Raw genomic sequence first — 9,390 nt, forward strand, 5'->3', positions numbered from 1 at the left:
CACCAAGCTACTAGAGCTTCGTGATGAACTATAACAGGGATAGATATGATGATCCTTGAGCTATTCGCAATGTTCGACACCGCGAATGTAGAAATCAAGAAGGAGCATCAATTGTTGATGGTTAGTGAAACCACTAGTTTCAAGAAGGGCAAGGGCAAGAAGGGGTACTTCATGAAACGGCAAATCAGTTGCTGCTCTAGTGAAGAAACCCAAGGTAGACTAAGTGCTTCTGTAATGAGAGGAACGGACACTGAAGCAGAACCACCCTAGATACTTGGTAGATGAGAAGGCTGGCAAGGTCGATAGAAGTATATTGGATATACATTGAATTAGATGTGTACTTTACTAGTACTCCTAGTAGCACCAGGGTATTAGATACCGGTTTGGTTGCTAAGTGTTAGTAACTCGAAATAAAAGCTACGGAATACACGGAGACTAGCTAAAGGTGAGCTGACGATATGTGTTGGAAGTGTTTCCAAGGTTGAAGTGATCAAGCATCGCACGCTCCCTCTACCATCAAGATTGGTGTTAAACCTAAATAATTGTTATTTGGTGTTTGCGTTGAGCATAGACATGATTGGCTTATGTCTATCGCAATACGGCTATTCATTTAAGGAGAATAATGGTTACTCTGTTTATTTGAATAATACCTTCAATGGTCTTGCACCTAAAAGGAATGGTTTATTAAATCTCGATCATAGTGATACACATTTTCATGCCAAAAGATATAAGATAGTAATGATAGTACCACTTACATGTGGCACTGCCATGTAAGTCATATTGGTATAAAACGCATGAAGAAGCTCCATGTTGATGGATCTTTGGACTCACTCGTTTTTGAAAAGTTTGAGACATGCGAACCATGTCTATTGGTGTATACGCATGATGAAACTCCATGTAGATGGATCGTTTGGACTCACTTGATTTTGAATCACTTGAGATATGCAAATCATACCACATGGGTAAGATGACTGAAAAGCCTCGTTTTCAGTAAGATGGAACAAGATAGCAACTTGTTGGAAGTAACAAATTTTTGATGTGTGCAGTCCAATGAGTACTGAGGCATGCAGTGAATATCGTTATGTTCTTACTTCACAGATGATTCGAGTAGATGTTGAGTATATTTACTTGATGAAACACAAGTCTGAATTATTGAATGGTTCAAGTAATTTCAGAGTGAAGTTGAAGATCATCATGACAAGAGGATAAAATGTCTATGATATGAACATAGAGATGAGTATCTAAGTTACAAGCTTTGGCACGCAATTAAGACACTATGGAAATTGTTTCACAATCAATACCGCCTGGAACACCATAGTGTGATGGTGTGTCCGAACATCATAGTTGCACCCTATTGGATATGGTGCGTACCATGATGTCTCTTATCGAATTACCACTATTGTTCATGGGTTACGCATTAGAGACAACCGCACTCACTTTAATAGGGCACCACGTAATTCCGTTGACACGGCCCCGTTTGAACTATGGTTTGGAGAAACCTGAGTTGTCATTTCTTAAAAGTTTGGGGCTGCGACGCTTATGTGAAAAGGTTTCAGGTTGATAAGCTCGAACCCAAAGCGGATAAAATGCATCTTCATAGGACACCCAAAATAGTTGGGTATTCCTCCTAATTCAGATCCGAAAGCAATAGGGATTGTTTCTTGAATCGGGTCCTTTCTCGAGGAAAAGTTTGTCTCGAAAGAATTGAGTGGGAGGATGGTGGAGACTTGATGAGGTTGTTGAACCATCACTTCAACTAGTGTGTAGCAGGGCACATGAAGTTGTTCCTGTGGCACCTACACCAATTGAAGTAGAAGCTTATGATAGAGATCATGAAACTTTGGATCAAGTCACTACCAAACCTCGTGGGTCGACAAGGATGCGTACTGCTTCAGAGTGGTACGGAATCCTGTCTTACAAGTCATATTGCTAGACAACAATGAACCTACAAGCTATGGAGAAGCGATGGTGGGCCCGGATTCCGACAAATGGCTCGAGGCCATAATCCGAGAGAGGATCCATGTATGAGAACAAAGTGTGGACTTTGGAAGAACTGCTTGATGGTCGTAAGGCTATTGGGTACAGATGGATTTTAAAAGGAAGACATACAATGATGATGAGTATCACCATTAAGAAAGCTCGACTTGTCGTTAAGATGTTTTTCGATAAGTTCAAGGAGTTGACTATGATGAGACTTTCTCACTCGTAGCGATGCTAAGAGTCTGTTGGAATTATATTAGCAATTACTGCATGATTTATGAATCCTGCAGATAGGATGTAAAAAACATTGTTTCCTCGAAGTTCTTGAGGAAAGGTTGTATGTGATACAACCAGAAGGTTTTGTCAAATCCTGAAAGATGCTAACAAGTATGCAAAGCTCCAGCAATCCTTCTAAGGACTGGAGTAAGCATCTCGGAGTTGGAATGTACGCTTTGATGGAATGATCAAAGATTTTGGGTTTGTACAAAGTTTATGAGAAACTTGTATTTCCAAAGAAGTGAGTGGGAGCACTATAGAATTTCTGATAAGTATATGTTGTTGACATATTGTTGATCAGAAATGATGTAGAATTTCTAGAAAGCATATAGGGTTATTTGAAACGTGTTTTTCAATGGAAAACCTGGATTAAGCTACTTGAACATTGAGCATCAAGATCTATGAGGATAGATCAAAAACGCTAAATGGTACTTTCAAATGAGCACATACCTTGACATGATCTTGAAGGTGTTCAAGATGGATCAGTCAAAGAAGGAGTTCCTGCCTGAGTTGTAAGGTATGAAGTTAAGAGTTAAAGCTCGACGACGGCAGAACAGAGAGAAAGGACGAAGGTCGTCCCCTATGCTTCAGACGTAGGCTCTATAGTATGCTATGCTGTGTACCGCACCGGAAGTGTGCCATGCCATGAGTCAGTCAACGGGTACAAGAATGATCCAGGAATGGATCATTGGACAACGGTCAAAATTGTCCTTGGAGTAAATAAAGGACATGTTTCTCGATTATGGAGGTGATAAAGAGTTCGGCGTAAAGGGTTACATCGATGCAAGCTTTAACACCTATCCGAGTGACTCCGAGTAGCAAACCGGATACGTATAGTGGAGCAACCATTTGGAATAGCTCCAAGTGGAGCGTGGAAGCAGTATTTACAATATGACCTAGAGATTTGCGAAATACATACGGATCTGAATGTTGCAGACCCGTTGACTAAAACCTCTCTCACAAGCAAAACATGATCAAACCCCAGAACACATTGAGTCTTAATCACATGGTGATGTGAACTAGTTTAGTGACATTAGTAAACTCTTTGGATGTTGGTCACATGGCGATGTGACCTATCAGTGTTAATCACATGGTGATGTGAACTAGATTATTGACTCTAGTGCAAGTGGGAGACTGTTGGAAATATGCCCTAGAGGCAATAATAAATTAGTTATTATTATTATATTTCCTTGTTCACGATAATCGTTTATTATCCATGCTATAATTGTGTTGATAGGAAACTCGGATACATGTGTGGATACATAGACAACACCATGTTCCTAGTAAGCCTCTAGTTGACTAGCTCGTTGATCAATAGATGGTCATGGTTTCCTGACCATGGACATTGGATGTCATTGATAATGGGATCACATCATTAGGAGAATGATGTGATGGACAAGACCCAATCCTAAGCCTAGCACAAAGATCGTGTAGTTCGTATGCTAAAGGTTTTCTAATGTCAAGTATCATTTCCTTAGACCATGAGATTGTGCAACTCCCGGATACCGTAGGAATACTTTGGGTGTACCAAACGTCACAACATAACTGGGTGGCTATAAAGGTGCACTACAGGTATCTCTGAAAGTGTCTGTTGGGTTGGCACGAATCGAGACTGGGATTTGTCACTCCGGTTGACGAAGAGGTATCTCTGGGCCCACTCGGTAGGACATAATCATAATGTGCACAATGTGACCAAGGGGTTGATCACGGGATGATGTGTTACAGAACGAGTAAAGAGACTTGCCGATAACGAATTGAACAAGGTATCAGCATACCGACGATCGAATCTCGGGCAAGTACAATACCGCTAGACAAAGGGAATTGTATACGGGATTGATTGAGTCCTTGACATCGTGGTTCATACGATGAGATCATCGTGGAACATGTGGGATCCAACATGGGTATCCAGATCCTGCTGTTGGTTATTGACCGGAGAACGTCTCGGTCATGTCTGCATGGTTCCCGAACCCGTAGGGTCTACACACTTAAGGTTCGATGATGTTAGGGTTATAGGGAATAGATATACGTGGTTACCGAATGTTGTTTGGAGTCCCGGATGAGATCCCGGACGTCACGAGGAGTTACGGAATGGTCCAAAAGTAAAGATTTATATATGGAAAGTTGTTGTTCGGGTTCCGGGAAAAGTTTGGGTTTTTCTGGTATTGTATCGGGAAGCTTCGAGAAGGTTCCGGAGGATTCCGGAGGGGTCCGGAGGTCCGGAAATTGTTCCATCACGTCCAATACAGCAGCATGGGCTGTAAGGGGGGCGCCCTAGCCTTAATGGGCCACGGGCACCAGCCCCCCAAGGCCCATGCGCATGGGAGAGGGGAAACCCTAAGGGGGAGGGCCTCCACTTGACTTGGGAGGCACTCCTCCCCCCCTTGGCCTCCGCCCCCAACCCTAGATGGGATCTAGGGGGGCCGACCCCCTTCTCTCCCCACCTATAAATAGTGGAGGGGTGGGAGGGAAGCCGCACCCCAAGTTCTGGCGCAGCCCTCCCCCTCGCCCAAGTACTCCTCCTCTCCCGCGGTGCTTGGCGAAGCCCTGCAGGATTGCCACGCTCCTCCACCACCACCACACCGTCGTGCTTCTGATGGACGGAGTCTTCCCCAACCTCTTCCTCTCTCCTTGCTGGATGAAGGCATGGGAGACGTCACCGGGCTGTACGTGTGTTGAACGCGGAGGTGCCGTCCGTTCGGCACTAGGATCTCCGGTGATTTGGATCATGACGAGTACGACTCCTCCAACCCCGTTCTCTTGAATGCTTCCGCTTAGCGATCTACAAGGGTATGTAGATGCACTCTCCTTCCCCTTGTTGCTGGTTTCTCCATAGATAGATCTTGGTGATACGTAGGAAAATTTTGAATTTCTGCTACGTTCCCCAACAATAATGATGCAAGTAGCAAAGGTTTGAGCTCTCTACATGCAACGTGATCAAGCTACTTGCCCGAGAGTCCCTCTTGATAGTACGGCTATCAAACCTACTATCCGGTCTTCCACCAAGCACTATGAGACCGGCAAAACTAGGAAAACTTAGCTAAGTTATACCTTTGCCTTGCATATTCAACTTGAGCTTGGTGATTACTCCAATGCTTGTCTCAAGTTGGAATCCCTTTCTTGTCCACAACCACTTGGTGAAGATGCTCGAATTGCTTCCTCATATTGCAATGAGGGAAGCCTCAACTTAAGCCCATCTTCACATGAGAATTATCATGATGTGGACCACAAGCTTCAAAGCATATAACCTCCGGCTTCTCATCTTGCACTTGGACTCCTCGAACCCGATGACCATCACCACTTGATGTCATCCACACATAGGCTACTTGAGATCTTTCCTTTTGATGCGAGCCCATGAGAAACACCTAACCCACATAGACATAACAAACACATAGCATGGGTTAGGTAACAAAGCACAATTAACAATTACTTACCATACCACTAGATCACTTGATCCCACGTGGTACAATGTTTGTGCTTTGAGAGTTGACCATCTAGATATAATCTTCGAGCTTCATCTTGGTCAACCAACATCTTTACTCCAAGCTCCATCTTGGTTTCTTGAAGGCCACAATGAACTCTTCATTTCCCTTCATTGCTTCAAGACAATATCACCAGAGACTCTTTCATGACCATATCAAGTTCCACTATGAATATCATCTTGGTCACCACATGCCCTTCTAAAAACTCCATCACAATCTCTTGAGAGGCATAATGAATTCTTCACTCCAGTAGCTCGCTTTAAGACTTGATCAACCAAAACCCAACACGTGAGCTCACCATGATCTTGTCTTGAAATCATAACTTCAATTCTTCTCTTTGATTATTTTCTCAAGCCCTTGATCGTTAAAAGTCCAAATATGTCAGTCTAGGCCTCGTGACCACGGGGTATCCAGAGAGTTGACACTCGACCTCGTGCGCATGGTACAAGCCCGTGTGCATGGGGTATCCAGAGAAGGATACCATGAGGACTTCTTCAGATGCTTTGATGGCAGACTTCACAAAACAACCCAATGCACTTCAAGCATCACTATGGAACATATCTTCATATAAGATTCAATGCACTTGATGCTCCATAGGAATTGTCATTTAACTCCAAAGCATAGAGCAAATATATCTTCATATATATGGACTTCATCCTTGATTACATCCAATATACTTGAGGCACTATCTTCATATATATGGACTTCATCCTTGATTCCATCCAATATCCTTGAGGCACCATCTATGGACGAAACCTTCAAATATATCTCATTGAGAAACATTAGTCCACATAGATTGTCATTTAATTACCAAAACCACACTTAGGGGCTACATGCCCGTTCACAAACCCAACATCTATAAAATATAGACGCGCTCCCCCTAGATGTGTCCACTCTGAATATGTGCTTTGGACTGCACGGCACACATACTAGGATCATAACTCCCCCTATATTTTTATAGAAAATGCATTTCTTGCAACACAACATATAACAATAAGCAAGGGGGAAAGGTAATGAATATGAGCATAAAGTAAAGGGCACAAGATAGAATAGGCTCACAAACTACTAAGCATGCATAAGACAATAGGATGAACTAGAGTGCATATGTCTTACACCATATGATAGTCTTCGGGACTCACACCGACACGAACGTAAAGCAACAAACCAAAGTAACATGAACGAAGGTACAACAAGACAAAAACAGAGAGACACAACTCGCAAATCCTACACTCTCTCCCCCTTTGGCATCGAGACACCAAAAAGGCAAAGAGGACACCTACGATACAGGTGGTAGCATCCTTTGTGGAGATCACTCATCACGCTCCTCATCAGACTCAGCAGCGGGGATGGTCTCCTCCTTAGACTCGGTTCACTGAAAGCCCTGCGCGGTCATCCATTCAGCCTCCGGGGTGATGTTCACCTCTGACCCGCTCTCCACGATCTCGCCAAAAGTCCTCAAGATTCTCTTGTCGCGCTGGCGACTCTCCTTGAAAGCAACATGAGTCCTATACTGGCCCTTGGCCTGCATGTAGAACAGGGACTTCATCCTGGCCTTCAGCTTCTTATCCCAAGAGGGCTCAGTAGATGGAGGAGCATACCCAGCAGAGCTATCCTCATCCTACTCCTCCTTAGCCTCATCCTCATCAACATCCATCCTCGCAGCCTCAGCCTCAGCCTTAGTAGTGGTATTTGAAGGAAATATGCCCTAGAGGCAATAATAAAGTTATTATTTATTTCCTTATTTCATGATAAATGTTTATTATTCATGCTAGAATTATATTAACCAGAAACATAATACATGTGTGAATACATAGACAAACATAGTGTCACTAGTATGCCTCTACTTGACTAGATCGTTAATCAAAGATGGTTATGTTTCCTAACCATAGACATAAGTTGACATTTGATTAAGGGGATCACATCATTAGAAGAATGATGTGATTGACTTGACCCATTCTGTTTGCTTAGCACTTGATCGTTTAGTATGTTGCTATTGCTTTCTTCATGACTTATACATGTTCCTATGATTATGAGACTATGTAACTCCCGTTTACCGGAGGAACACTTTGTATGCAACCAAACGACACAACGTAACTGGGTGATTATAAAGGTGCTCTACAGGTGTCTCCAAAGGTACTTGTTGAGTTGACATATTTCGAGATTAGGATTTGTCACTCCGATTGTCGGAGAGGTATCTCTGGGCCCTCTCGGTAATGCACATCATTACAAGCCTTGCAAGCATTGCAACTAATGAGTTAGTTGCGAGATGATGTATTACAGAACAAGTAAAGAGACTTGCCGGTAACGAGATTGAACTAGGTATTGAGATACCGACGATCGAATCTCGGGCAAGTAACATACCGATGACAAAGGGAACAACGTATGTTGTTATGCGGTTTGACCGATAAAGATCTTCGTAGAATATGTGGGAGCCAATATGAGCATCCAGGTTCCGCTATTGGTTATTGACCGGAGACGTGTCTCGGTCATGTCTACATAGTTCTCGAACCCGTAGGGTCTGCACGCTTAAAGTTAGATGACGGTTATATTATGAGTTTATGTGTTTTGATGTACCGAAGGTAGTTCAGAGTCCCGGATGAGGTCGGGGATGTGACGAGGAGTCTCAAAATGGTCGAGACATAAAGAGATATATTGGACGACTATATTCGGACTTCGGAAAGGTTCCGAGTGATTCGGGTATTTTTCGAAGTACCGGAGAGTTACGGGACTTCGCCGGGGAGTAGATGAGCCTTATTGGGCCATACAGGAATAGAGGAGAGAGGCCAAAAGGAAGGAGGCGTGCGCCCCCCCTCTGGTCCGAATTGGACAAGGGGCGCAGCCCTCTTTTCAATCTTCCTCTCCCCCTCTTTCCTTCTCTCCTACTCCAACAAGGAAAGGAGGAGTCCTACTCCCGGTGGGAGTAGGACTCCCCCCTTGGCACGCCCTCCTCCTTGGCCGGCCGCCTCCCCCTTGCTCCTTTATATACGGGGGTAGGGGGGCACCCCATAGACACAACAATTGATCATTGATCTCTTAGCCGTGTGCGGTGCCCCCCTTCACCATAGTCCTTCTCGATAATATCGTAGCGGTGCTTAGGAGAAGCCCTGTGTCGGTAGAACATCATCATCGTCACCACACCGTCGTGCTGACGGAACTCTCCCTCGACACTCGGCTGGATGGGAGTTCGAGGGACGTCATTGAGCTGAACGTGTGCAAGAACTCGGAGGTGCCGTGCTTTCGGTGCTTGATCGGTCGGGCCATGAAGACGTACGACTACATCAACCGCGTTGTGCTAACGCTTCCGCTTTCGGTCTACGAGGGTACGTGGACACACTCTCCCCTCTCGTTGCTATGCATCACCATGATCTTGCGTGTGTGTAGATTTTTTTTTAAAATTACTACGTTCCCCAACAGTGGCATAAGAGCCAGGTTTTATGCGTAGATGTTATATGCACGAGTAGAACACAAGTGAGTTGTGGGCGATACAAGTCATATTGCTTACCAGCATGTCATACTTTGGTTTGTCGGTATTGTTGGATGAAGCGGCCCAGACCGACATTACGCATACGCTTATGCGAGACTGGTTCTACCGACATGCTTTGCACATAGGTGGCTGGCGGGTGTCAGTTTCTCCAACTTTAGTTGAACCGAGTGT

The sequence above is a fragment of the Triticum dicoccoides genome, chromosome 7B (genome assembly GCF_002162155.2).
Source record: "Triticum dicoccoides isolate Atlit2015 ecotype Zavitan chromosome 7B, WEW_v2.0, whole genome shotgun sequence".
NCBI lineage: Eukaryota > Viridiplantae > Streptophyta > Magnoliopsida > Poales > Poaceae > Triticum > Triticum dicoccoides.